Below are 25,065 nucleotides of genomic sequence, written 5' to 3' on the forward strand. Positions count from 1 at the left end.
ACCACAGGATTTGGCGGGAGATTTGAATTTTCTAGCCCAGCCTTTTCAATTTGCTCTCCAACTGCCTCCCTTTGTCCACCATCTTGTTCCTCATTCTCGGCCTTCTTGTTAGCCTTTAGCTTGTTGGCAAAGGATTTTGGGCAATCTCTGAAGATATGATTTGACTCTCCACAAAGATTACACTTTCTGCCATTTGGACACTGCTCAAAAGCATGCCCAATTTCTCTACACTTCCCACAAACAATTTTTTGGCACGCTTCTACCAGGTGCCCATGCTCACCACACTTGCGGCAGAGCTTGGGTTGTCCCTGGTAGTGAATGTAGCCTCTGTTGTCTCCCAGAACTATCATTGATGGCAGATGTTTCAGGCCCTGGTAGCCCTGGGGGTCCTGCCATTGTTGAATGGGGACCCTCCAGGCGCAAGTCCAAATGCCATCCTCATCTCTCACTTTGGTAGCCTGGCCCTTAACAGTGCAATATCTTCCCAGCCACAAACAAATGTCATCTGCATTCACTGTCTCATTGAACATTCTGACAATAACCACTTTTGAGGCATTGTCAGTCAGTTTCTCTACATTGAAAGCAGAAAACTGGGTTTTTACCTTTTCAAAGCGTGTCCAAAATTCTCTATGCACAATCGCGGATCCGAAACTTACATCGAATCCTTTGTTGAAGGGAAGGGTCAAAATACAATTCAAGTCCTTTGCCGTGAAACCTAATGCCTTTTGTATGAGCTTCCTGGAGAAGTCCATTCTGGACATCTCCAGGAGCCTGCCATCTTTTTCTTTAAACTTAAAACGCACGCTGTGGTGCCTCCGCATGCCGGCATGGCCAGCCGACATGGTGGGGACACCACACGTTAAGAACAATTAAGAAAACTAAACCACCACGTACAAAAACCAAAGAACTAAAAACAGGGCTAAAAAGGAGAATAAAACAGTGAAATCACTCCTAAAAGGTGAAATACAAAACACTTACCTTTTCTCGGGTGGTTTGGTCTTGGTGAAGGTCTCACAGAGGGCAGGCAAGCAAAGACTCTGAGCCGATGAATTCCTGTTGGTGAAAGAAATACAACCACAAAAAATTGTAATATTTTTCACTTTAGGAATAAATATATTATCCTCCCAAGTGTGGGTAACAATCAATGCCACAAACAGGCAAGAATTTTTACCACCAGCAGGAGGCGATCGCAGTCTTAGCCAAAAGGCCGAGAAGCGATAAGAACAGATACTACACTTGATCTTAGCCAAAAGGCCGAGAAGCGATAACCCCTGGCCGTTGGCAGCACAAGGCCGCCCCTCCGGTCCGGTCCGTCCTCGTCGGGGTGTCACAGTATTTTGCCATAACAACTGCTGGTGCTTAGCACCTCCGCCCACGGAGTCTCTGGTGTACTTGTTGACCTAGTTTTCTATTTCCTTGCACAACGGTACAGGGCTCAGCCAAAGTGCTAAGCCCGCCAAAAATACCTTTAACTCTTTGGTGTTACTCTCCACGGAAGTCTTTAGTAAAAGGCGAAAGACTTATGCGTTATGAAGAGAAACCAGAGTAAGCACAGCCTCCGGCCACAAGAGCAGCCAAAGACCCTAGTCGTCTCGGTCAACAGCTTCACGGTGCTCCCCGTTTGGCTAGCTGCATAGCAAAGTACAGGCCACGCCTTTGCTGGCACTCCACCCCGCCTTCTCAGGAGCTTAATCCAATCCGATGACCCGGAAACTCATGCGTAGCCATTGCGCGCAGGCTCCTAGAGCCACTGCAATGACTGGTCAATCCCCCGTGCTCAAAATCACTGGTCTTGTTGTGTTAAAGTGCGCAAAGCTTGAGGGGAACAGGCCGCGCTTGTTTGTACAGCATGTCTACCCGTCGGGGCAATTGAACCCTTGTCCCCTGCGCAACAAGTAGGAAGATTGGCCACTGTACTAAGCAGGAGCACACTCTTTCACACCCTGAATAAGCTACCGGTGAGAATAGATTAGCTAAGGCAAACGGGGAGAAAACACAGCACAGGCTGCTTTGACCAATTTCGAGGCGCACAAAAGCGCCGTCCACTTTGTTCTTGGTCTTTCGGTCAAATTAGGTATGACTTGCAGACTGGCTTTCCATGTTTTCAAACGTTGCTTTTCCACAGAGTGAGAGAAGGGTGCACCGTTCCCAGCGGCACTGCAATACCGGGTCGATGCGTGGAGCGAACGGAGCAAGCCCCTTTTTCAACTCCTGGTTCTAAAAATCCGTTTAATATGTTGTCCCCTTATAGAGGACGTATCAGATATTAAACTGATAAGAACAGATACTACACTTGATCTTAGCCAAAAGGCCGAGAAGCGATAACCCCTGGCCGTTGGCAGCACAAGGCCGCCCCTCCGGTCCGGTCCGTCCTCGTCGGGGTGTCACAGTATTTTGCCATAACAACTGCTGGTGCTTAGCACCTCCGCCCACGGAGTCTCTGGTGTACTTGTTGACCTAGTTTTCTATTTCCTTGCACAACGGTACAGGGCTCAGCCAAAGTGCTAAGCCCGCCAAAAATACCTTTAACTCTTTGGTGTTACTCTCCACGGAAGTCTTTAGTAAAAGGCGAAAGACTTATGCGTTATGAAGAGAAACCAGAGTAAGCACAGCCTCCGGCCACAAGAGCAGCCAAAGACCCTAGTCGTCTCGGTCAACAGCTTCACGGTGCTCCCCGTTTGGCTAGCTGCATAGCAAAGTACAGGCCACGCCTTTGCTGGCACTCCACCCCGCCTTCTCAGGAGCTTAATCCAATCCGATGACCCGGAAACTCATGCGTAGCCATTGCGCGCAGGCTCCTAGAGCCACTGCAATGACTGGTCAATCCCCCGTGCTCAAAATCACTGGTCTTGTTGTGTTAAAGTGCGCAAAGCTTGAGGGGAACAGGCCGCGCTTGTTTGTACAGCATGTCTACCCGTCGGGGCAATTGAACCCTTGTCCCCTGCGCAACAAGTAGGAAGATTGGCCACTGTACTAAGCAGGAGCACACTCTTTCACACCCTGAATAAGCTACCGGTGAGAATAGATTAGCTAAGGCAAACGGGGAGAAAACGCAGCACAGGCTGCTTTGACCAATTTCGAGGCGCACAAAAGCGCCGTCCACTTTGTTCTTGGTCTTTCGGTCAAATTAGGTATGACTTGCAGACTGGCTTTCCATGTTTTCAAACGTTGCTTTTCCACAGAGTGAGAGAAGGGTGCACCGTTCCCAGCGGCACTGCAATACCGGGTCGATGCGTGGAGCGAACGGAGCAAGCCCCTTTTTCAACTCCTGGTTCTAAAAATCCGTTTAATATGTTGTCCCCTTATAGAGGACGTATCAGATATTAAACTGATAAGAACAGATACTACACTTGATCTTAGCCAAAAGGCCGAGAAGCGATAACCCCTGGCCGTTGGCAGCACAAGGCCGCCCCTCCGGTCCGGTCCGTCCTCGTCGGGGTGTCACAGTATTTTGCCATAACAACTGCTGGTGCTTAGCACCTCCGCCCACGGAGTCTCTGGTGTACTTGTTGACCTAGTTTTCTATTTCCTTGCACAACGGTACAGGGCTCAGCCAAAGTGCTAAGCCCGCCAAAAATACCTTTAACTCTTTGGTGTTACTCTCCACGGAAGTCTTTAGTAAAAGGCGAAAGACTTATGCGTTATGAAGAGAAACCAGAGTAAGCACAGCCTCCGGCCACAAGAGCAGCCAAAGACCCTAGTCGTCTCGGTCAACAGCTTCACGGTGCTCCCCGTTTGGCTAGCTGCATAGCAAAGTACAGGCCACGCCTTTGCTGGCACTCCACCCCGCCTTCTCAGGAGCTTAATCCAATCCGATGACCCGGAAACTCATGCGTAGCCATTGCGCGCAGGCTCCTAGAGCCACTGCAATGACTGGTCAATCCCCCGTGCTCAAAATCACTGGTCTTGTTGTGTTAAAGTGCGCAAAGCTTGAGGGGAACAGGCCGCGCTTGTTTGTACAGCATGTCTACCCGTCGGGGCAATTGAACCCTTGTCCCCTGCGCAACAAGTAGGAAGATTGGCCACTGTACTAAGCAGGAGCACACTCTTTCACACCCTGAATAAGCTACCGGTGAGAATAGATTAGCTAAGGCAAACGGGGAGAAAACGCAGCACAGGCTGCTTTGACCAATTTCGAGGCGCACAAAAGCGCCGTCCACTTTGTTCTTGGTCTTTCGGTCAAATTAGGTATGACTTGCAGACTGGCTTTCCATGTTTTCAAACGTTGCTTTTCCACAGAGTGAGAGAAGGGTGCACCGTTCCCAGCGGCACTGCAATACCGGGTCGATGCGTGGAGCGAACGGAGCAAGCCCCTTTTTCAACTCCTGGTTCTAAAAATCCGTTTAATATGTTGTCCCCTTATAGAGGACGTATCAGATATTAAACTGATAAGAACAGATACTACACTTGATCTTAGCCAAAAGGCCGAGAAGCGATAACCCCTGGCCGTTGGCAGCACAAGGCCGCCCCTCCGGTCCGGTCCGTCCTCGTCGGGGTGTCACAGTATTTTGCCATAACAACTGCTGGTGCTTAGCACCTCCGCCCACGGAGTCTCTGGTGTACTTGTTGACCTAGTTTTCTATTTCCTTGCACAACGGTACAGGGCTCAGCCAAAGTGCTAAGCCCGCCAAAAATACCTTTAACTCTTTGGTGTTACTCTCCACGGAAGTCTTTAGTAAAAGGCGAAAGACTTATGCGTTATGAAGAGAAACCAGAGTAAGCACAGCCTCCGGCCACAAGAGCAGCCAAAGACCCTAGTCGTCTCGGTCAACAGCTTCACGGTGCTCCCCGTTTGGCTAGCTGCATAGCAAAGTACAGGCCACGCCTTTGCTGGCACTCCACCCCGCCTTCTCAGGAGCTTAATCCAATCCGATGACCCGGAAACTCATGCGTAGCCATTGCGCGCAGGCTCCTAGAGCCACTGCAATGACTGGTCAATCCCCCGTGCTCAAAATCACTGGTCTTGTTGTGTTAAAGTGCGCAAAGCTTGAGGGGAACAGGCCGCGCTTGTTTGTACAGCATGTCTACCCGTCGGGGCAATTGAACCCTTGTCCCCTGCGCAACAAGTAGGAAGATTGGCCACTGTACTAAGCAGGAGCACACTCTTTCACACCCTGAATAAGCTACCGGTGAGAATAGATTAGCTAAGGCAAACGGGGAGAAAACGCAGCACAGGCTGCTTTGACCAATTTCGAGGCGCACAAAAGCGCCGTCCACTTTGTTCTTGGTCTTTCGGTCAAATTAGGTATGACTTGCAGACTGGCTTTCCATGTTTTCAAACGTTGCTTTTCCACAGAGTGAGAGAAGGGTGCACCGTTCCCAGCGGCACTGCAATACCGGGTCGATGCGTGGAGCGAACGGAGCAAGCCCCTTTTTCAACTCCTGGTTCTAAAAATCCGTTTAATATGTTGTCCCCTTATAGAGGACGTATCAGATATTAAACTGATAAGAACAGATACTACACTTGATCTTAGCCAAAAGGCCGAGAAGCGATAACCCCTGGCCGTTGGCAGCACAAGGCCGCCCCTCCGGTCCGGTCCGTCCTCGTCGGGGTGTCACAGTATTTTGCCATAACAACTGCTGGTGCTTAGCACCTCCGCCCACGGAGTCTCTGGTGTACTTGTTGACCTAGTTTTCTATTTCCTTGCACAACGGTACAGGGCTCAGCCAAAGTGCTAAGCCCGCCAAAAATACCTTTAACTCTTTGGTGTTACTCTCCACGGAAGTCTTTAGTAAAAGGCGAAAGACTTATGCGTTATGAAGAGAAACCAGAGTAAGCACAGCCTCCGGCCACAAGAGCAGCCAAAGACCCTAGTCGTCTCGGTCAACAGCTTCACGGTGCTCCCCGTTTGGCTAGCTGCATAGCAAAGTACAGGCCACGCCTTTGCTGGCACTCCACCCCGCCTTCTCAGGAGCTTAATCCAATCCGATGACCCGGAAACTCATGCGTAGCCATTGCGCGCAGGCTCCTAGAGCCACTGCAATGACTGGTCAATCCCCCGTGCTCAAAATCACTGGTCTTGTTGTGTTAAAGTGCGCAAAGCTTGAGGGGAACAGGCCGCGCTTGTTTGTACAGCATGTCTACCCGTCGGGGCAATTGAACCCTTGTCCCCTGCGCAACAAGTAGGAAGATTGGCCACTGTACTAAGCAGGAGCACACTCTTTCACACCCTGAATAAGCTACCGGTGAGAATAGATTAGCTAAGGCAAACGGGGAGAAAACGCAGCACAGGCTGCTTTGACCAATTTCGAGGCGCACAAAAGCGCCGTCCACTTTGTTCTTGGTCTTTCGGTCAAATTAGGTATGACTTGCAGACTGGCTTTCCATGTTTTCAAACGTTGCTTTTCCACAGAGTGAGAGAAGGGTGCACCGTTCCCAGCGGCACTGCAATACCGGGTCGATGCGTGGAGCGAACGGAGCAAGCCCCTTTTTCAACTCCTGGTTCTAAAAATCCGTTTAATATGTTGTCCCCTTATAGAGGACGTATCAGATATTAAACTGATAAGAACAGATACTACACTTGATCTTAGCCAAAAGGCCGAGAAGCGATAACCCCTGGCCGTTGGCAGCACAAGGCCGCCCCTCCGGTCCGGTCCGTCCTCGTCGGGGTGTCACAGTATTTTGCCATAACAACTGCTGGTGCTTAGCACCTCCGCCCACGGAGTCTCTGGTGTACTTGTTGACCTAGTTTTCTATTTCCTTGCACAACGGTACAGGGCTCAGCCAAAGTGCTAAGCCCGCCAAAAATACCTTTAACTCTTTGGTGTTACTCTCCACGGAAGTCTTTAGTAAAAGGCGAAAGACTTATGCGTTATGAAGAGAAACCAGAGTAAGCACAGCCTCCGGCCACAAGAGCAGCCAAAGACCCTAGTCGTCTCGGTCAACAGCTTCACGGTGCTCCCCGTTTGGCTAGCTGCATAGCAAAGTACAGGCCACGCCTTTGCTGGCACTCCACCCCGCCTTCTCAGGAGCTTAATCCAATCCGATGACCCGGAAACTCATGCGTAGCCATTGCGCGCAGGCTCCTAGAGCCACTGCAATGACTGGTCAATCCCCCGTGCTCAAAATCACTGGTCTTGTTGTGTTAAAGTGCGCAAAGCTTGAGGGGAACAGGCCGCGCTTGTTTGTACAGCATGTCTACCCGTCGGGGCAATTGAACCCTTGTCCCCTGCGCAACAAGTAGGAAGATTGGCCACTGTACTAAGCAGGAGCACACTCTTTCACACCCTGAATAAGCTACCGGTGAGAATAGATTAGCTAAGGCAAACGGGGAGAAAACGCAGCACAGGCTGCTTTGACCAATTTCGAGGCGCACAAAAGCGCCGTCCACTTTGTTCTTGGTCTTTCGGTCAAATTAGGTATGACTTGCAGACTGGCTTTCCATGTTTTCAAACGTTGCTTTTCCACAGAGTGAGAGAAGGGTGCACCGTTCCCAGCGGCACTGCAATACCGGGTCGATGCGTGGAGCGAACGGAGCAAGCCCCTTTTTCAACTCCTGGTTCTAAAAATCCGTTTAATATGTTGTCCCCTTATAGAGGACGTATCAGATATTAAACTGATAAGAACAGATACTACACTTGATCTTAGCCAAAAGGCCGAGAAGCGATAACCCCTGGCCGTTGGCAGCACAAGGCCGCCCCTCCGGTCCGGTCCGTCCTCGTCGGGGTGTCACAGTATTTTGCCATAACAACTGCTGGTGCTTAGCACCTCCGCCCACGGAGTCTCTGGTGTACTTGTTGACCTAGTTTTCTATTTCCTTGCACAACGGTACAGGGCTCAGCCAAAGTGCTAAGCCCGCCAAAAATACCTTTAACTCTTTGGTGTTACTCTCCACGGAAGTCTTTAGTAAAAGGCGAAAGACTTATGCGTTATGAAGAGAAACCAGAGTAAGCACAGCCTCCGGCCACAAGAGCAGCCAAAGACCCTAGTCGTCTCGGTCAACAGCTTCACGGTGCTCCCCGTTTGGCTAGCTGCATAGCAAAGTACAGGCCACGCCTTTGCTGGCACTCCACCCCGCCTTCTCAGGAGCTTAATCCAATCCGATGACCCGGAAACTCATGCGTAGCCATTGCGCGCAGGCTCCTAGAGCCACTGCAATGACTGGTCAATCCCCCGTGCTCAAAATCACTGGTCTTGTTGTGTTAAAGTGCGCAAAGCTTGAGGGGAACAGGCCGCGCTTGTTTGTACAGCATGTCTACCCGTCGGGGCAATTGAACCCTTGTCCCCTGCGCAACAAGTAGGAAGATTGGCCACTGTACTAAGCAGGAGCACACTCTTTCACACCCTGAATAAGCTACCGGTGAGAATAGATTAGCTAAGGCAAACGGGGAGAAAACGCAGCACAGGCTGCTTTGACCAATTTCGAGGCGCACAAAAGCGCCGTCCACTTTGTTCTTGGTCTTTCGGTCAAATTAGGTATGACTTGCAGACTGGCTTTCCATGTTTTCAAACGTTGCTTTTCCACAGAGTGAGAGAAGGGTGCACCGTTCCCAGCGGCACTGCAATACCGGGTCGATGCGTGGAGCGAACGGAGCAAGCCCCTTTTTCAACTCCTGGTTCTAAAAATCCGTTTAATATGTTGTCCCCTTATAGAGGACGTATCAGATATTAAACTGATAAGAACAGATTTTTTTCTTTCGAAAAAATTTATTGACACTTTTTTCATAAAGTCGTACACTGTTTACAATCATAAAATCCTTCACAAACACACATCTTTTCAAAATACAACAAACAAATAAATATGAATACTCTGTAAAAACACGTTCCTTTGTTTAAAACAATAAAAGCAATTGTTTTAAAGTGGATTACAGATAAGATAACGTTGTATTAAAAGTTGTGGAAAATAAATAAATAAATGAATAAATAAATAATTGTCTCTGTGTATATCAGTGTACATTCGTTGTGCAGGGGCGGGATGAGTCCCTAACAAGGATCAACTCATCCCGCTCTCCCGAACAGCTTTGGGTCTCTCGGAACCTGTTCCTGGTGCTCAGAGGGGACCCTCTCCCTTCTGCTCCTTCCCACCTGCCACACCCGGAGAGCCAGGCCGCCGCTGCCTTGACCCTTTATTTGTGTGGCTCCGGCTCCCACGTCCGAATGGGCACAGAGGCGATTCTTCTTTGTGGCTGCGTCCTAGGCCTGCCGCCTGCAGCGACGGCTGCTTGCACCGCCGCTGTGGCCATCTGGATCGCAGCCACGGGGGGGATCTGCATGTGCTTCCTTACCAGCAGGTTTCTGGAGGTCCATATGGCGTCTTTGATGGCGGCCAGGGTGAGCCACTGTTTGGCAAAGTCTGCTGGTAATGTTTGTTCCTGGCCCACCCCGTACAGCACTAGCTGTGCTGTCAGGACCTCCCCTGCTGGTAAGTACGGGAATTTTAGGGAGCCGGCCATTGCCCACTGGTCTACAGCAGCGCTGCACTCCCAGAGCAGATGCCTCACCGACTCAGGTGCGCCACACCCCGGTCGGGGGCAAGTTGAGAGCGTTGACATGCCCCGGGAGTGCATTACGGACCTGACTGGGAGGATCTCATGAGCCACCATCCACGACAGGTCCCGGAGTCTGTTCGGGAGGGCGGGATGGTTTACGTTGCGCCAAACTGTTGAGGACTCACCTATTGTGAGCCCGCGCACTGGATACATTGATTCCCGCTCCTGCACAACAGAGAGAAGAGAGCGATGGTGGGTTAAAATAGACAGCTCCTCTTGCTCTAGTTTAAAATGCTTTAAGAATTTCCGGATAAAAGCGTAGGCCGGTGGCAGATTAAAAGACACAGGTACTCTAAGATCAATGGGTAAAACTTTTAGGTGTCTGAGGTAGGACCCCATCCAGAATCGTGCCATTGCTGTCGTTTTGTCATCTCTGGATGGGGCTGTGGCGTAGGTGATGTGCAGGGTGCTGTATCGGCTTCCTAAAAACTGGTGTAGGTCCGGGACTCCCTTTCCTCCTTTCTCTTTCGGCTTTTTCATCACCTCTCTCCTCAGCCTCTCCCACTTGGACCCCCACAGGAAATAAAAGATGGCGCGTTCCAGATCTAAAAGCACTCTTCGTGGTGGGATAAAAACAGAACTGATTAATAAAAGCAAAGGTAAAATCACTGCTTTAATGATTAAAACCTTTCCTTCCATTGTCAGTCTTCTAAGTCCCCAGTACCCTAGTCTCTGTCTAACTTTCCCTACCACGTCTGGCCAGTTTCCTTTTCCTCCCCCCTCCCTGTCAAATTTAACCCCCAGTATTTTTTGGTCAGTCTGGGTCACAGTCAAGGGGAGTCCTGTCGTCTCGGTCGCTGTCCACGGTCCGTAAGTTTGGGCTTGAGTCTTATCTCGGTTAAGCTTTGACCCAGAGGCCTGTCCGAACCAGTCAGTCAAGTCCAGTGTCCTGTTGACAGATAAAAGGTCAGTACATAAAATGTTAAAATCGTCCATATATATTGCACATTTGGTGGTCAATCCCCCGCTCCCCGGGATTGCCACCCCATTGATTCTTTGGTCCCTTCTCAAGATCTGTGCCAACGGCTCTATACAGGTCACGTAGAGGAGGGCTGATAACGGACAACCCTGACGGACACCGCAGTGTATGTTAACTGCTTTTGTTAGATGCCCATTAACAACAAATCTGCTGGTAATGTCCCGGTACAGCAATCCCACCCAAGCTATAAACCTTTCTGGAAACCCCATTTTTTGCAGTACCTGGAAAAGGTACTGGTGCGAGATCCGATCAAAGGCTTTCTCAAAATCTAAATTTAGGACTACTAGCCGGATGTTTCTGTCTCTCGCATAACAGATGGTGTCTCGGATCAGTACGAGGCTGTCGGTGATCTTCCTCCCCGGGATGGCACAGGCTTGATCCGGGTGAATCACCTCCTCTAAAACCAGGGACATACGAGCAGATAAAAGTTTACTAAAAAGTTTGCAGTCAAGATTTAAGAGGGTGATAGGTCTCCAGTTTTTCAGTTCAGTCCTGTCATTTTTTTTGTATAGTAGAGTCACTATCCCTGCTCTAAAACTGTCAGGTAGTCTGTCTAGTCCTTCGAAATCCATAAAAACAGAAAGTAGGTCCGGTGCTAAAATGTCCCAAAAAGTCAGATAAAAGTCCAAGGGAAGCCCGTCTTCTCCTGGGGACTTCCCTTTCTTAAAATTTTGTACACATTTATCTAACTCTAAAAGGGTAAAACCTTGGGTTAAAAGCACACTGTCCTTTACTGTTTTGTCAATGAATTTTAAAACCTCTGTCATGGTGTCTGTTTTAATATTTTTTTCTTTGTAAAGATCCCCGTAAAAGCTCTCTATAGTGTCTTTGATTTCTTCTGTTGTGTTTGCTGTGTACCCACTTTCTTTTTTTAGTTGTAAAATACCCCCCCCTTTGTTGACAATTTTCTTAAAAAAATATCTGGTACACTTTTCCCCTTCCTCGATCTCCCTTTCTTTACTTCTTAGAATGACACCCTTACTTTTAATGTCTGCTAAAACCGACATTTCTGTTTTGACTTGTTTAATATCTTCGCTAAAATCCATGCCCTGTTGCTGTAGTTTAAAATAGCGCTGTAGTCGCTTCTGCAGTCCCAGCATGCGTCTGTTTTCCTTATCTTTTTTCTTTTGACCTGCCTTTCTAAAAAAAGTCTGGGTCTTTCCCTTCACCATTTCCCACCAGTGTGCACGTGTGTCGTACAAGTCTTGAAGGGTCTGCCACTCTTTATACTGCTCCCTGAACTGGCTAACTAACTCCCTATCCTCTAACAGGGAGCAGTTGAGCTTCCACAGACCACTTCCTGTTGTCAAACCCGAAAAAGGTGAGAGGGTGCAGGAGAGCATTATGTGATCAGAGAAGAAAACAGGGGTCAATCTAGCATCGGTTGGCGGGCAGTCCCTTGTAAAAATATAGTCTATGCGAGAGGCTCTGTTGCCGTCACCACTGAACCAGGTGAAGCCTTCCTCTCCGGGATGCATGATTTTAAAACAGTCTTGGAGTTTAAAATCCCTGCATAAACCCTGCAATAAACACGATGTTTTATCAATTTTAAAATCCTCCCCTGCCCCCTTCCTATCCTTGCTGGATAAAACACAGTTAAAATCCCCTCCTACCACTAGCGGTGCCCTACCCAGCAAGTGGGACTGCAGGTCTTCTAAAAGGTCATACCTGTCGTTTCTGTCGTTAAAACCATAAATATTTAGTACGTTAAAATCCTTTCCCATGTACGTCAGATGTGCTAAAAGTGCCCGCCCGTCTCTCACCACAGTGCTGCCCTTCACCAGAATAGAGGGGTTTTTAATTAAAATGGCCACTCCATCGTTCCTGTTTTCATTTGATCCGCTCCATATGGATTCTTGTGGCCACTTCTCCTCCCATTCCCTGTAGTGTTTTAAAAACGGTATGGCACACTCCTGGAGTAAAAACACATCTGCATTAAAAGCACTCAGAAAGGATAAAACTGTTGTGGCTCTAACTCCTGACCTCACACTTCTCACATTGAGGGTGGAAATGATGAGGGTCATGTGTATTATGTTTAAAACAACAGGCATGACAGTTTAAAAGAATTGAAATAACAGGGTTAAAAACCTAAAAGAGAAATGCAGCTAACCAAATAATTGTGAATGCAGCTCTTCCTTTCCCTTTATGGGGGAAAGGGGAGGGGTCTGAGCTCCATTCCCTTTCCGGACTCTGGCAGCTGGTCTTGGGGGTAATGCCGCGTTCAGTACTGAGTCCTTGGGGGTTGATTGCAGAGCTACATTTAAAAAGGAGACCTGGTTTGGAGAACTGGAGGGGAAGACTCTGGACTCCTCCACAGACGAGCTGTCTGAGGGGTACACAGCTCTCCCCCGCTTCCCTGAGGCTCCAGGAGTCTCAGGGGACAGTTCTGAAGCAGGCCTCTTGATTTGCTGGGCATCGGGGAGGGGGCCATCATTTCCAGTTCCGCTCTCTGCCTGCATTGCCTCCTCTCCCTCAGCACTCTCCATTTGTGGGGCAATAACAGGCCCCTCCCCCTCTCCCGCCTCACCTGATCCCTCTCCTCCAACCACAGGATTTGGCGGGAGATTTGAATTTTCTAGCCCAGCCTTTTCAATTTGCTCTCCAACTGCCTCCCTTTGTCCACCATCTTGTTCCTCATTCTCGGCCTTCTTGTTAGCCTTTAGCTTGTTGGCAAAGGATTTTGGGCAATCTCTGAAGATATGATTTGACTCTCCACAAAGATTACACTTTCTGCCATTTGGACACTGCTCAAAAGCATGCCCAATTTCTCTACACTTCCCACAAACAATTTTTTGGCACGCTTCTACCAGGTGCCCATGCTCACCACACTTGCGGCAGAGCTTGGGTTGTCCCTGGTAGTGAATGTAGCCTCTGTTGTCTCCCAGAACTATCATTGATGGCAGATGTTTCAGGCCCTGGTAGCCCTGGGGGTCCTGCCATTGTTGAATGGGGACCCTCCAGGCGCAAGTCCAAATGCCATCCTCATCTCTCACTTTGGTAGCCTGGCCCTTAACAGTGCAATATCTTCCCAGCCACAAACAAATGTCATCTGCATTCACTGTCTCATTGAACATTCTGACAATAACCACTTTTGAGGCATTGTCAGTCAGTTTCTCTACATTGAAAGCAGAAAACTGGGTTTTTACCTTTTCAAAGCGTGTCCAAAATTCTCTATGCACAATCGCGGATCCGAAACTTACATCGAATCCTTTGTTGAAGGGAAGGGTCAAAATACAATTCAAGTCCTTTGCCGTGAAACCTAATGCCTTTTGTATGAGCTTCCTGGAGAAGTCCATTCTGGACATCTCCAGGAGCCTGCCATCTTTTTCTTTAAACTTAAAACGCACGCTGTGGTGCCTCCGCATGCCGGCATGGCCAGCCGACATGGTGGGGACACCACACGTTAAGAACAATTAAGAAAACTAAACCACCACGTACAAAAACCAAAGAACTAAAAACAGGGCTAAAAGGAGAATAAAACAGTGAAATCACTCCTAAAAGGTGAAATACAAAACACTTACCTTTTCTCGGGTGGTTTGGTCTTGGTGAAGGTCTCACAGAGGGCAGGCAAGCAAAGACTCTGAGCCGATGAATTCCTGTTGGTGAAAGAAATACAACCACAAAAAATTGTAATATTTTTCACTTTAGGAATAAATATATTATCCTCCCAAGTGTGGGTAACAATCAATGCCACAAACAGGCAAGAATTTTTACCACCAGCAGGAGGCGATCGCAGTCTTAGCCAAAAGGCCGAGAAGCGATAACCCCTGGCCGTTGGCAGCACAAGGCCGCCCCTCCGGTCCGGTCCGTCCTCGTCGGGGTGTCACAGTATTTTGCCATAACAACTGCTGGTGCTTAGCACCTCCGCCCACGGAGTCTCTGGTGTACTTGTTGACCTAGTTTTCTATTTCCTTGCACAACGGTACAGGGCTCAGCCAAAGTGCTAAGCCCGCCAAAAATACCTTTAACTCTTTGGTGTTACTCTCCACGGAAGTCTTTAGTAAAAGGCGAAAGACTTATGCGTTATGAAGAGAAACCAGAGTAAGTACAGCCTCCGGCCACAAGAGCAGCCAAAGACCCTAGTCGTCTCGGTCAACAGCTTCACGGTGCTCCCCGTTTGGCTAGCTGCATAGCAAAGTACAGGCCACGCCTTTGCTGGCACTCCACCCCGCCTTCTCAGGAGCTTAATCCAATCCGATGACCCGGAAACTCATGCGTAGCCATTGCGCGCAGGCTCCTAGAGCCACTGCAATGACTGGTCAATCCCCCGTGCTCAAAATCACTGGTCTTGTTGTGTTAAAGTGCGCAAAGCTTGAGGGGAACAGGCCGCGCTTGTTTGTACAGCATGTCTACCCGTCGGGGCAATTGAACCCTTGTCCCCTGCGCAACAAGTAGGAAGATTGGCCACTGTACTAAGCAGGAGCACACTCTTTCACACCCTGAATAAGCTACCGGTGAGAATAGATTAGCTAAGGCAAACGGGGAGAAAACGCAGCACAGGCTGCTTTGACCAATTTCGAGGCGCACAAAAGCGCCGTCCACTTTGTTCTTGGTCTTTCGGTCAAATTAGGTATGACTTGCAGACTGGCTTTCCATGTTTTCAAACGTTGCTTTTCCACAGAGTGAGAGAAGGGTGCACCGTTCCCAGCGGCACTGCAATACCGGGTCGATGCGTGGAGCGAACGGAGCAAGCCCCTTTTTCAACTCCTGGTTCTAAAAATCCGTTTAATATGTTGTCCCCTTATAGAGGACGTATCAGATATTAAACTGATAAGAACAGATACTACACTTGATCTTAGCCAAAAGGCCGAGAAGCGATAACCCCTGGCCGTTGGCAGCACAAGGCCGCCCCTCCGGTCCGGTCCGTCCTCGTCGGGGTGTCACAGTATTTTGCCATAACAACTGCTGGTGCTTAGCACCTCCGCCCACGGAGTCTCTGGTGTACTTGTTGACCTAGTTTTCTATTTCCTTGCACAACGGTACAGGGCTCAGCCAAAGTGCTAAGCCCGCCAAAAATACCTTTAACTCTTTGGTGTTACTCTCCACGGAAGTCTTTAGTAAAAGGCGAAAGACTTATGCGTTATGAAGAGAAACCAGAGTAAGTACAGCCTCCGGCCACAAGAGCAGCCAAAGACCCTAGTCGTCTCGGTCAACAGCTTCACGGTGCTCCCCGTTTGGCTAGCTGCATAGCAAAGTACAGGCCACGCCTTTGCTGGCACTCCACCCCGCCTTCTCAGGAGCTTAATCCAATCCGATGACCCGGAAACTCATGCGTAGCCATTGCGCGCAGGCTCCTAGAGCCACTGCAATGACTGGTCAATCCCCCGTGCTCAAAATCACTGGTCTTGTTGTGTTAAAGTGCGCAAAGCTTGAGGGGAACAGGCCGCGCTTGTTTGTACAGCATGTCTACCCGTCGGGGCAATTGAACCCTTGTCCCCTGCGCAACAAGTAGGAAGATTGGCCACTGTACTAAGCAGGAGCACACTCTTTCACACCCTGAATAAGCTACCGGTGAGAATAGATTAGCTAAGGCAAACGGGGAGAAAACGCAGCACAGGCTGCTTTGACCAATTTCGAGGCGCACAAAAGCGCCGTCCACTTTGTTCTTGGTCTTTCGGTCAAATTAGGTATGACTTGCAGACTGGCTTTCCATGTTTTCAAACGTTGCTTTTCCACAGAGTGAGAGAAGGGTGCACCGTTCCCAGCGGCACTGCAATACCGGGTCGATGCGTGGAGCGAACGGAGCAAGCCCCTTTTTCAACTCCTGGTTCTAAAAATCCGTTTAATATGTTGTCCCCTTATAGAGGACGTATCAGATATTAAACTGATAAGAACAGATACTACACTTGATCTTAGCCAAAAGGCCGAGAAGCGATAACCCCTGGCCGTTGGCAGCACAAGGCCGCCCCTCCGGTCCGGTCCGTCCTCGTCGGGGTGTCACAGTATTTTGCCATAACAACTGCTGGTGCTTAGCACCTCCGCCCACGGAGTCTCTGGTGTACTTGTTGACCTAGTTTTCTATTTCCTTGCACAACGGTACAGGGCTCAGCCAAAGTGCTAAGCCCGCCAAAAATACCTTTAACTCTTTGGTGTTACTCTCCACGGAAGTCTTTAGTAAAAGGCGAAAGACTTATGCGTTATGAAGAGAAACCAGAGTAAGCACAGCCTCCGGCCACAAGAGCAGCCAAAGACCCTAGTCGTCTCGGTCAACAGCTTCACGGTGCTCCCCGTTTGGCTAGCTGCATAGCAAAGTACAGGCCACGCCTTTGCTGGCACTCCACCCCGCCTTCTCAGGAGCTTAATCCAATCCGATGACCCGGAAACTCATGCGTAGCCATTGCGCGCAGGCTCCTAGAGCCACTGCAATGACTGGTCAATCCCCCGTGCTCAAAATCACTGGTCTTGTTGTGTTAAAGTGCGCAAAGCTTGAGGGGAACAGGCCGCGCTTGTTTGTACAGCATGTCTACCCGTCGGGGCAATTGAACCCTTGTCCCCTGCGCAACAAGTAGGAAGATTGGCCACTGTACTAAGCAGGAGCACACTCTTTCACACCCTGAATAAGCTACCGGTGAGAATAGATTAGCTAAGGCAAACGGGGAGAAAACGCAGCACAGGCTGCTTTGACCAATTTCGAGGCGCACAAAAGCGCCGTCCACTTTGTTCTTGGTCTTTCGGTCAAATTAGGTATGACTTGCAGACTGGCTTTCCATGTTTTCAAACGTTGCTTTTCCACAGAGTGAGAGAAGGGTGCACCGTTCCCAGCGGCACTGCAATACCGGGTCGATGCGTGGAGCGAACGGAGCAAGCCCCTTTTTCAACTCCTGGTTCTAAAAATCCGTTTAATATGTTGTCCCCTTATAGAGGACGTATCAGATATTAAACTGATAAGAACAGATACTACACTTGATCTTAGCCAAAAGGCCGAGAAGCGATAACCCCTGGCCGTTGGCAGCACAAGGCCGCCCCTCCGGTCCGGTCCGTCCTCGTCGGGGTGTCACAGTATTTTGCCATAACAACTGCTGGTGCTTAGCACCTCCGCCCACGGAGTCTCTGGTGTACTTGTTGACCTAGTTTTCTATTTCCTTGCACAACGGTACAGGGCTCAGCCAAAGTGCTAAGCCCGCCAAAAATACCTTTAACTCTTTGGTGTTACTCTCCACGGAAGTCTTTAGTAAAAGGCGAAAGACTTATGCGTTATGAAGAGAAACCAGAGTAAGCACAGCCTCCGGCCACAAGAGCAGCCAAAGACCCTAGTCGTCTCGGTCAACAGCTTCACGGTGCTCCCCGTTTGGCTAGCTGCATAGCAAAGTACAGGCCACGCCTTTGCTGGCACTCCACCCCGCCTTCTCAGGAGCTTAATCCAATCCGATGACCCGGAAACTCATGCGTAGCCATTGCGCGCAGGCTCCTAGAGCCACTGCAATGACTGGTCAATCCCCCGTGCTCAAAATCACTGGTCTTGTTGTGTTAAAGTGCGCAAAGCTTGAGGGGAACAGGCCGCGCTTGTTTGTACAGCATGTCTACCCGTCGGGGCAATTGAACCCTTGTCCCCTGCGCAACAAGTAGGAAGATTGGCCACTGTACTAAGCAGGAGCACACTCTTTCACACCCTGAATAAGCTACCGGTGAGAATAGATTAGCTAAGGCAAACGGGGAGAAAACGCAGCACAGGCTGCTTTGACCAATTTCGAGGCGCACAAAAGCGCCGTCCACTTTGTTCTTGGTCTTTCGGTCAAATTAGGTATGACTTGCAGACTGGCTTTCCATGTTTTCAAACGTTGCTTTTCCACAGAGTGAGAGAAGGGTGCACCGTTCCCAGCGGCACTGCAATACCGGGTCGATGCGTGGAGCGAACGGAGCAAGCCCCTTTTTCAACTCCTGGTTCTAAAAATCCGTTTAATATGTTGTCCCCTTATAGAGGACGTATCAGATATTAAACTGATAAGAACAGATACTACACTTGATCTTAGCCAAAAGGCCGAGAAGCGATAACCCCTGGCCGTTGGCAGCACAAGGCCGCCCCTCCGGTCCGGTCCGTCCTCGTCGGGGTGTCACAGTATTTTGCCATAACAACTGCTGGTGCTTAGCACCTCCGCCCACGGAGTCTCTGGTGTACTTGTTGACCTAGTTTTCTATTTCCTTGCACAACGGTACAGGGCTCAGCCAAAGTGCTAAGCCCGCCAAAAATACCTTTAACTCTTTGGTGTTACTCTCCACGGAAGTCTTTAGTAAAAGGCGAAAGACTTATGCGTTATGAAGAGAAACCAGAGTAAGCACAGCCTCCGGCCACAAGAGCAGCCAAAGACCCTAGTCGTCTCGGTCAACAGCTTCACGGTGCTCCCCGTTTGGCTAGCTGCATAGCAAAGTACAGGCCACGCCTTTGCTGGCACTCCACCCCGCCTTCTCAGGAGCTTAATCCAATCCGATGACCCGGAAACTCATGCGTAGCCATTGCGCGCAGGCTCCTAGAGCCACTGCAATGACTGGTCAATCCCCCGTGCTCAAAATCACTGGTCTTGTTGTGTTAAAGTGCGCAAAGCTTGAGGGGAACAGGCCGCGCTTGTTTGTACAGCATGTCTACCCGTCGGGGCAATTGAACCCTTGTCCCCTGCGCAACAAGTAGGAAGATTGGCCACTGTACTAAGCAGGAGCACACTCTTTCACACCCTGAATAAGCTACCGGTGAGAATAGATTAGCTAAGGCAAACGGGGAGAAAACGCAGCACAGGCTGCTTTGACCAATTTCGAGGCGCACAAAAGCGCCGTCCACTTTGTTCTTGGTCTTTCGGTCAAATTAGGTATGACTTGCAGACTGGCTTTCCATGTTTTCAAACGTTGCTTTTCCACAGAGTGAGAGAAGGGTGCACCGTTCCCAGCGGCACTGCAATACCGGGTCGATGCGTGGAGCGAACGGAGCAAGCCCCTTTTTCAACTCCTGGTTCTAAAAATCCGTTTAATATGTTGTCCCCTTATAGAGGACGTATCAGATATTAAACTGATAAGAACAGATACTACACTTGATCTTAGCCAAAAGGCCGAGAAGCGATAACCCCTGGCCGTTGGCAGCACAAGGCCGCCCCTCCGGTCCGGTCCGTCCTCGTCGGGGTGTCACAGTATTTTGCCATAACAACTGCTGGTGCTTAGCACCTCCGCCCACGGAGTCTCTGGTGTACTTGTTGACCTAGTTTTCTATTTCCTTGCACAACGGTACAGGGCTCAGCCAAAGTGCTAAGCCCGCCAAAAATACCTTTAACTCTTTGGTGTTACTCTCCACGGAAGTCTTTAGTAAAAGGCGAAAGACTTATGCGTTATGAAGAGAAACCAGAGTAAGCACAGCCTCCGGCCACAAGAGCAGCCAAAGACCCTAGTCGTCTCGGTCAACAGCTTCACGGTGCTCCCCGTTTGGCTAGCTGCATAGCAAAGTACAGGCCACGCCTTTGCTGGCACTCCACCCCGCCTTCTCAGGAGCTTAATCCAATCCGATGACCCGGAAACTCATGCGTAGCCATTGCGCGCAGGCTCCTAGAGCCACTGCAATGACTGGTCAATCCCCCGTGCTCAAAATCACTGGTCTTGTTGTGTTAAAGTGCGCAAAGCTTGAGGGGAACAGGCCGCGCTTGTTTGTACAGCATGTCTACCCGTCGGGGCAATTGAACCCTTGTCCCCTGCGCAACAAGTAGGAAGATTGGCCACTGTACTAAGCAGGAGCACACTCTTTCACACCCTGAATAAGCTACCGGTGAGAATAGATTAGCTAAGGCAAACGGGGAGAAAACGCAGCACAGGCTGCTTTGACCAATTTCGAGGCGCACAAAAGCGCCGTCCACTTTGTTCTTGGTCTTTCGGTCAAATTAGGTATGACTTGCAGACTGGCTTTCCATGTTTTCAAACGTTGCTTTTCCACAGAGTGAGAGAAGGGTGCACCGTTCCCAGCGGCACTGCAATACCGGGTCGATGCGTGGAGCGAACGGAGCAAGCCCCTTTTTCAACTCCTGGTTCTAAAAATCCGTTTAATATGTTGTCCCCTTATAGAGGACGTATCAGATATTAAACTGATAAGAACAGATACTACACTTGATCTTAGCCAAAAGGCCGAGAAGCGATAACCCCTGGCCGTTGGCAGCACAAGGCCGCCCCTCCGGTCCGGTCCGTCCTCGTCGGGGTGTCACAGTATTTTGCCATAACAACTGCTGGTGCTTAGCACCTCCGCCCACGGAGTCTCTGGTGTACTTGTTGACCTAGTTTTCTATTTCCTTGCACAACGGTACAGGGCTCAGCCAAAGTGCTAAGCCCGCCAAAAATACCTTTAACTCTTTGGTGTTACTCTCCACGGAAGTCTTTAGTAAAAGGCGAAAGACTTATGCGTTATGAAGAGAAACCAGAGTAAGCACAGCCTCCGGCCACAAGAGCAGCCAAAGACCCTAGTCGTCTCGGTCAACAGCTTCACGGTGCTCCCCGTTTGGCTAGCTGCATAGCAAAGTACAGGCCACGCCTTTGCTGGCACTCCACCCCGCCTTCTCAGGAGCTTAATCCAATCCGATGACCCGGAAACTCATGCGTAGCCATTGCGCGCAGGCTCCTAGAGCCACTGCAATGACTGGTCAATCCCCCGTGCTCAAAATCACTGGTCTTGTTGTGTTAAAGTGCGCAAAGCTTGAGGGGAACAGGCCGCGCTTGTTTGTACAGCATGTCTACCCGTCGGGGCAATTGAACCCTTGTCCCCTGCGCAACAAGTAGGAAGATTGGCCACTGTACTAAGCAGGAGCACACTCTTTCACACCCTGAATAAGCTACCGGTGAGAATAGATTAGCTAAGGCAAACGGGGAGAAAACGCAGCACAGGCTGCTTTGACCAATTTCGAGGCGCACAAAAGCGCCGTCCACTTTGTTCTTGGTCTTTCGGTCAAATTAGGTATGACTTGCAGACTGGCTTTCCATGTTTTCAAACGTTGCTTTTCCACAGAGTGAGAGAAGGGTGCACCGTTCCCAGCGGCACTGCAATACCGGGTCGATGCGTGGAGCGAACGGAGCAAGCCCCTTTTTCAACTCCTGGTTCTAAAAATCCGTTTAATATGTTGTCCCCTTATAGAGGACGTATCAGATATTAAACTGATAAGAACAGATACTACACTTGATCTTAGCCAAAAGGCCGAGAAGCGATAACCCCTGGCCGTTGGCAGCACAAGGCCGCCCCTCCGGTCCGGTCCGTCCTCGTCGGGGTGTCACAGTATTTTGCCATAACAACTGCTGGTGCTTAGCACCTCCGCCCACGGAGTCTCTGGTGTACTTGTTGACCTAGTTTTCTATTTCCTTGCACAACGGTACAGGGCTCAGCCAAAGTGCTAAGCCCGCCAAAAATACCTTTAACTCTTTGGTGTTACTCTCCACGGAAGTCTTTAGTAAAAGGCGAAAGACTTATGCGTTATGAAGAGAAACCAGAGTAAGCACAGCCTCCGGCCACAAGAGCAGCCAAAGACCCTAGTCGTCTCGGTCAACAGCTTCACGGTGCTCCCCGTTTGGCTAGCTGCATAGCAAAGTACAGGCCACGCCTTTGCTGGCACTCCACCCCGCCTTCTCAGGAGCTTAATCCAATCCGATGACCCGGAAACTCATGCGTAGCCATTGCGCGCAGGCTCCTAGAGCCACTGCAATGACTGGTCAATCCCCCGTGCTCAAAATCACTGGTCTTGTTGTGTTAAAGTGCGCAAAGCTTGAGGGGAACAGGCCGCGCTTGTTTGTACAGCATGTCTACCCGTCGGGGCAATTGAACCCTTGTCCCCTGCGCAACAAGTAGGAAGATTGGCCACTGTACTAAGCAGGAGCACACTCTTTCACACCCTGAATAAGCTACCGGTGAGAATAGATTAGCTAAGGCAAACGGGGAGAAAACGCAGCACAGGCTGCTTTGACCAATTTCGAGGCGCACAAAAGCGCCGTCCACTTTGTTCTTGGTCTTTCGGTCAAATTAGGTATGACTTGCAGACTGGCTTTCCATGTTTTCAAACGTTGCTTTTCCACAGAGTGAGAGAAGGGTGCACCGTTCCCAGCGGCACTGCAATACCGGGTCGATGCGTGGAGCGAACGGAGCAAGCCCCTTTTTCAACTCCTGGTTCTAAAAATCCGTTTAATATGTTGTCCCCTTATAGAGGACGTATCAGATATTAAACTGATAAGAACAGATACTACACTTGATCTTAGCCAAAAGGCCGAGAAGCGATAACCCCTGGCCGTTGGCAGCACAAGGCCGCCCCTCCGGTCCGGTCCGTCCTCGTCGGGGTGTCACAGTATTTTGCCATAACAACTGCTGGTGCTTAGCACCTCCGCCCACGGAGTCTCTGGTGTACTTGTTGACCTAGTTTTCTATTTCCTTGCACAACGGTACAGGGCTCAGCCAAAGTGCTAAGCCCGCCAAAAATACCTTTAACTCTTTGGTGTTACTCTCCACGGAAGTCTTTAGTAAAAGGCGAAAGACTTATGCGTTATGAAGAGAAACCAGAGTAAGCACAGCCTCCGGCCACAAGAGCAGCCAAAGACCCTAGTCGTCTCGGTCAACAGCTTCACGGTGCTCCCCGTTTGGCTAGCTGCATAGCAAAGTACAGGCCACGCCTTTGCTGGCACTCCACCCCGCCTTCTCAGGAGCTTAATCCAATCCGATGACCCGGAAACTCATGCGTAGCCATTGCGCGCAGGCTCCTAGAGCCACTGCAATGACTGGTCAATCCCCCGTGCTCAAAATCACTGGTCTTGTTGTGTTAAAGTGCGCAAAGCTTGAGGGGAACAGGCCGCGCTTGTTTGTACAGCATGTCTACCCGTCGGGGCAATTGAACCCTTGTCCCCTGCGCAACAAGTAGGAAGATTGGCCACTGTACTAAGCAGGAGCACACTCTTTCACACCCTGAATAAGCTACCGGTGAGAATAGATTAGCTAAGGCAAACGGGGAGAAAACGCAGCACAGGCTGCTTTGACCAATTTCGAGGCGCACAAAAGCGCCGTCCACTTTGTTCTTGGTCTTTCGGTCAAATTAGGTATGACTTGCAGACTGGCTTTCCATGTTTTCAAACGTTGCTTTTCCACAGAGTGAGAGAAGGGTGCACCGTTCCCAGCGGCACTGCAATACCGGGTCGATGCGTGGAGCGAACGGAGCAAGCCCCTTTTTCAACTCCTGGTTCTAAAAATCCGTTTAATATGTTGTCCCCTTATAGAGGACGTATCAGATATTAAACTGATAAGAACAGATACTACACTTGATCTTAGCCAAAAGGCCGAGAAGCGATAACCCCTGGCCGTTGGCAGCACAAGGCCGCCCCTCCGGTCCGGTCCGTCCTCGTCGGGGTGTCACAGTATTTTGCCATAACAACTGCTGGTGCTTAGCACCTCCGCCCACGGAGTCTCTGGTGTACTTGTTGACCTAGTTTTCTATTTCCTTGCACAACGGTACAGGGCTCAGCCAAAGTGCTAAGCCCGCCAAAAATACCTTTAACTCTTTGGTGTTACTCTCCACGGAAGTCTTTAGTAAAAGGCGAAAGACTTATGCGTTATGAAGAGAAACCAGAGTAAGCACAGCCTCCGGCCACAAGAGCAGCCAAAGACCCTAGTCGTCTCGGTCAACAGCTTCACGGTGCTCCCCGTTTGGCTAGCTGCATAGCAAAGTACAGGCCACGCCTTTGCTGGCACTCCACCCCGCCTTCTCAGGAGCTTAATCCAATCCGATGACCCGGAAACTCATGCGTAGCCATTGCGCGCAGGCTCCTAGAGCCACTGCAATGACTGGTCAATCCCCCGTGCTCAAAATCACTGGTCTTGTTGTGTTAAAGTGCGCAAAGCTTGAGGGGAACAGGCCGCGCTTGTTTGTACAGCATGTCTACCCGTCGGGGCAATTGAACCCTTGTCCCCTGCGCAACAAGTAGGAAGATTGGCCACTGTACTAAGCAGGAGCACACTCTTTCACACCCTGAATAAGCTACCGGTGAGAATAGATTAGCTAAGGCAAACGGGGAGAAAACGCAGCACAGGCTGCTTTGACCAATTTCGAGGCGCACAAAAGCGCCGTCCACTTTGTTCTTGGTCTTTCGGTCAAATTAGGTATGACTTGCAGACTGGCTTTCCATGTTTTCAAACGTTGCTTTTCCACAGAGTGAGAGAAGGGTGCACCGTTCCCAGCGGCACTGCAATACCGGGTCGATGCGTGGAGCGAACGGAGCAAGCCCCTTTTTCAACTCCTGGTTCTAAAAATCCGTTTAATATGTTGTCCCCTTATAGAGGACGTATCAGATATTAAACTGATAAGAACAGATACTACACTTGATCTTAGCCAAAAGGCCGAGAAGCGATAACCCCTGGCCGTTGGCAGCACAAGGCCGCCCCTCCGGTCCGGTCCGTCCTCGTCGGGGTGTCACAGTATTTTGCCATAACAACTGCTGGTGCTTAGCACCTCCGCCCACGGAGTCTCTGGTGTACTTGTTGACCTAGTTTTCTATTTCCTTGCACAACGGTACAGGGCTCAGCCAAAGTGCTAAGCCCGCCAAAAATACCTTTAACTCTTTGGTGTTACTCTCCACGGAAGTCTTTAGTAAAAGGCGAAAGACTTATGCGTTAT

The 25,065-nt window shown here is 49.9% G+C and overlaps 34 non-coding genes and 2 pseudogenes across 34 annotated transcripts; all 36 read right to left on the bottom strand.

Moving 5' to 3' along the window:
• Nucleotides 1-1,054: 1,054 nt before the first annotated feature.
• On the bottom strand, nt 1,055-1,266 carry LOC144538885 (U2 spliceosomal RNA; annotated as a pseudogene).
• Nucleotides 1,267-1,433: 167 nt separating this feature from the next.
• Nucleotides 1,434-1,549, bottom strand: LOC144539117 (U5 spliceosomal RNA). Its single transcript, XR_013504837.1, has one exon. It is a non-coding gene; the product is annotated as a U5 spliceosomal RNA (small nuclear RNA).
• Nucleotides 1,550-2,132: 583 nt separating this feature from the next.
• LOC144538745 (U2 spliceosomal RNA) lies at nt 2,133-2,323 on the bottom strand. The gene has a single exon (XR_013504529.1). It is a non-coding gene; the product is annotated as a U2 spliceosomal RNA (small nuclear RNA).
• A 167-nt stretch (nt 2,324-2,490) lies between these two features.
• On the bottom strand, nt 2,491-2,606 carry LOC144539118 (U5 spliceosomal RNA). The gene has a single exon (XR_013504838.1). It is a non-coding gene; the product is annotated as a U5 spliceosomal RNA (small nuclear RNA).
• Nucleotides 2,607-3,189: 583 nt separating this feature from the next.
• On the bottom strand, nt 3,190-3,380 carry LOC144538746 (U2 spliceosomal RNA). The gene has a single exon (XR_013504530.1). It is a non-coding gene; the product is annotated as a U2 spliceosomal RNA (small nuclear RNA).
• Nucleotides 3,381-3,547: 167 nt separating this feature from the next.
• LOC144539119 (U5 spliceosomal RNA) lies at nt 3,548-3,663 on the bottom strand. The gene has a single exon (XR_013504839.1). It is a non-coding gene; the product is annotated as a U5 spliceosomal RNA (small nuclear RNA).
• Nucleotides 3,664-4,246: 583 nt separating this feature from the next.
• Nucleotides 4,247-4,437, bottom strand: LOC144538748 (U2 spliceosomal RNA). Its single transcript, XR_013504532.1, has one exon. It is a non-coding gene; the product is annotated as a U2 spliceosomal RNA (small nuclear RNA).
• A 167-nt stretch (nt 4,438-4,604) lies between these two features.
• LOC144539120 (U5 spliceosomal RNA) lies at nt 4,605-4,720 on the bottom strand. Its single transcript, XR_013504840.1, has one exon. It is a non-coding gene; the product is annotated as a U5 spliceosomal RNA (small nuclear RNA).
• Nucleotides 4,721-5,303: 583 nt separating this feature from the next.
• Nucleotides 5,304-5,494, bottom strand: LOC144538749 (U2 spliceosomal RNA). The gene has a single exon (XR_013504533.1). It is a non-coding gene; the product is annotated as a U2 spliceosomal RNA (small nuclear RNA).
• A 167-nt stretch (nt 5,495-5,661) lies between these two features.
• LOC144539121 (U5 spliceosomal RNA) lies at nt 5,662-5,777 on the bottom strand. The gene has a single exon (XR_013504841.1). It is a non-coding gene; the product is annotated as a U5 spliceosomal RNA (small nuclear RNA).
• A 583-nt stretch (nt 5,778-6,360) lies between these two features.
• On the bottom strand, nt 6,361-6,551 carry LOC144538750 (U2 spliceosomal RNA). Its single transcript, XR_013504534.1, has one exon. It is a non-coding gene; the product is annotated as a U2 spliceosomal RNA (small nuclear RNA).
• A 167-nt stretch (nt 6,552-6,718) lies between these two features.
• LOC144539122 (U5 spliceosomal RNA) lies at nt 6,719-6,834 on the bottom strand. The gene has a single exon (XR_013504842.1). It is a non-coding gene; the product is annotated as a U5 spliceosomal RNA (small nuclear RNA).
• A 583-nt stretch (nt 6,835-7,417) lies between these two features.
• LOC144538751 (U2 spliceosomal RNA) lies at nt 7,418-7,608 on the bottom strand. The gene has a single exon (XR_013504535.1). It is a non-coding gene; the product is annotated as a U2 spliceosomal RNA (small nuclear RNA).
• A 167-nt stretch (nt 7,609-7,775) lies between these two features.
• LOC144539123 (U5 spliceosomal RNA) lies at nt 7,776-7,891 on the bottom strand. Its single transcript, XR_013504843.1, has one exon. It is a non-coding gene; the product is annotated as a U5 spliceosomal RNA (small nuclear RNA).
• Nucleotides 7,892-8,474: 583 nt separating this feature from the next.
• LOC144538834 (U2 spliceosomal RNA) lies at nt 8,475-8,660 on the bottom strand. The gene has a single exon (XR_013504617.1). It is a non-coding gene; the product is annotated as a U2 spliceosomal RNA (small nuclear RNA).
• A 5,737-nt stretch (nt 8,661-14,397) lies between these two features.
• LOC144539124 (U5 spliceosomal RNA) lies at nt 14,398-14,513 on the bottom strand. Its single transcript, XR_013504844.1, has one exon. It is a non-coding gene; the product is annotated as a U5 spliceosomal RNA (small nuclear RNA).
• A 583-nt stretch (nt 14,514-15,096) lies between these two features.
• Nucleotides 15,097-15,287, bottom strand: LOC144538752 (U2 spliceosomal RNA). Its single transcript, XR_013504536.1, has one exon. It is a non-coding gene; the product is annotated as a U2 spliceosomal RNA (small nuclear RNA).
• A 167-nt stretch (nt 15,288-15,454) lies between these two features.
• On the bottom strand, nt 15,455-15,570 carry LOC144539125 (U5 spliceosomal RNA). The gene has a single exon (XR_013504845.1). It is a non-coding gene; the product is annotated as a U5 spliceosomal RNA (small nuclear RNA).
• A 583-nt stretch (nt 15,571-16,153) lies between these two features.
• LOC144538753 (U2 spliceosomal RNA) lies at nt 16,154-16,344 on the bottom strand. Its single transcript, XR_013504537.1, has one exon. It is a non-coding gene; the product is annotated as a U2 spliceosomal RNA (small nuclear RNA).
• Nucleotides 16,345-16,511: 167 nt separating this feature from the next.
• On the bottom strand, nt 16,512-16,627 carry LOC144539126 (U5 spliceosomal RNA). The gene has a single exon (XR_013504846.1). It is a non-coding gene; the product is annotated as a U5 spliceosomal RNA (small nuclear RNA).
• Nucleotides 16,628-17,210: 583 nt separating this feature from the next.
• Nucleotides 17,211-17,401, bottom strand: LOC144538754 (U2 spliceosomal RNA). Its single transcript, XR_013504538.1, has one exon. It is a non-coding gene; the product is annotated as a U2 spliceosomal RNA (small nuclear RNA).
• A 167-nt stretch (nt 17,402-17,568) lies between these two features.
• On the bottom strand, nt 17,569-17,684 carry LOC144539128 (U5 spliceosomal RNA). The gene has a single exon (XR_013504848.1). It is a non-coding gene; the product is annotated as a U5 spliceosomal RNA (small nuclear RNA).
• A 583-nt stretch (nt 17,685-18,267) lies between these two features.
• LOC144538755 (U2 spliceosomal RNA) lies at nt 18,268-18,458 on the bottom strand. The gene has a single exon (XR_013504539.1). It is a non-coding gene; the product is annotated as a U2 spliceosomal RNA (small nuclear RNA).
• Nucleotides 18,459-18,625: 167 nt separating this feature from the next.
• Nucleotides 18,626-18,741, bottom strand: LOC144539129 (U5 spliceosomal RNA). Its single transcript, XR_013504849.1, has one exon. It is a non-coding gene; the product is annotated as a U5 spliceosomal RNA (small nuclear RNA).
• Nucleotides 18,742-19,324: 583 nt separating this feature from the next.
• On the bottom strand, nt 19,325-19,515 carry LOC144538756 (U2 spliceosomal RNA). Its single transcript, XR_013504540.1, has one exon. It is a non-coding gene; the product is annotated as a U2 spliceosomal RNA (small nuclear RNA).
• A 167-nt stretch (nt 19,516-19,682) lies between these two features.
• On the bottom strand, nt 19,683-19,798 carry LOC144539130 (U5 spliceosomal RNA). Its single transcript, XR_013504850.1, has one exon. It is a non-coding gene; the product is annotated as a U5 spliceosomal RNA (small nuclear RNA).
• A 583-nt stretch (nt 19,799-20,381) lies between these two features.
• On the bottom strand, nt 20,382-20,572 carry LOC144538757 (U2 spliceosomal RNA). The gene has a single exon (XR_013504541.1). It is a non-coding gene; the product is annotated as a U2 spliceosomal RNA (small nuclear RNA).
• A 167-nt stretch (nt 20,573-20,739) lies between these two features.
• On the bottom strand, nt 20,740-20,855 carry LOC144539131 (U5 spliceosomal RNA). The gene has a single exon (XR_013504851.1). It is a non-coding gene; the product is annotated as a U5 spliceosomal RNA (small nuclear RNA).
• A 583-nt stretch (nt 20,856-21,438) lies between these two features.
• Nucleotides 21,439-21,629, bottom strand: LOC144538759 (U2 spliceosomal RNA). The gene has a single exon (XR_013504543.1). It is a non-coding gene; the product is annotated as a U2 spliceosomal RNA (small nuclear RNA).
• A 167-nt stretch (nt 21,630-21,796) lies between these two features.
• LOC144539132 (U5 spliceosomal RNA) lies at nt 21,797-21,912 on the bottom strand. The gene has a single exon (XR_013504852.1). It is a non-coding gene; the product is annotated as a U5 spliceosomal RNA (small nuclear RNA).
• A 583-nt stretch (nt 21,913-22,495) lies between these two features.
• On the bottom strand, nt 22,496-22,686 carry LOC144538760 (U2 spliceosomal RNA). The gene has a single exon (XR_013504544.1). It is a non-coding gene; the product is annotated as a U2 spliceosomal RNA (small nuclear RNA).
• Nucleotides 22,687-22,853: 167 nt separating this feature from the next.
• On the bottom strand, nt 22,854-22,969 carry LOC144538592 (U5 spliceosomal RNA). Its single transcript, XR_013504378.1, has one exon. It is a non-coding gene; the product is annotated as a U5 spliceosomal RNA (small nuclear RNA).
• Nucleotides 22,970-23,552: 583 nt separating this feature from the next.
• Nucleotides 23,553-23,743, bottom strand: LOC144538761 (U2 spliceosomal RNA). Its single transcript, XR_013504545.1, has one exon. It is a non-coding gene; the product is annotated as a U2 spliceosomal RNA (small nuclear RNA).
• A 167-nt stretch (nt 23,744-23,910) lies between these two features.
• Nucleotides 23,911-24,026, bottom strand: LOC144538593 (U5 spliceosomal RNA). The gene has a single exon (XR_013504379.1). It is a non-coding gene; the product is annotated as a U5 spliceosomal RNA (small nuclear RNA).
• A 583-nt stretch (nt 24,027-24,609) lies between these two features.
• On the bottom strand, nt 24,610-24,800 carry LOC144538762 (U2 spliceosomal RNA). The gene has a single exon (XR_013504546.1). It is a non-coding gene; the product is annotated as a U2 spliceosomal RNA (small nuclear RNA).
• A 167-nt stretch (nt 24,801-24,967) lies between these two features.
• On the bottom strand, nt 24,968-25,065 carry LOC144538660 (U5 spliceosomal RNA; annotated as a pseudogene).

This window comes from Centroberyx gerrardi, chromosome 4, assembly GCF_048128805.1.
Source record: "Centroberyx gerrardi isolate f3 chromosome 4, fCenGer3.hap1.cur.20231027, whole genome shotgun sequence".
Classification (NCBI taxonomy): Eukaryota; Metazoa; Chordata; class Actinopteri; order Beryciformes; family Berycidae; genus Centroberyx; species Centroberyx gerrardi.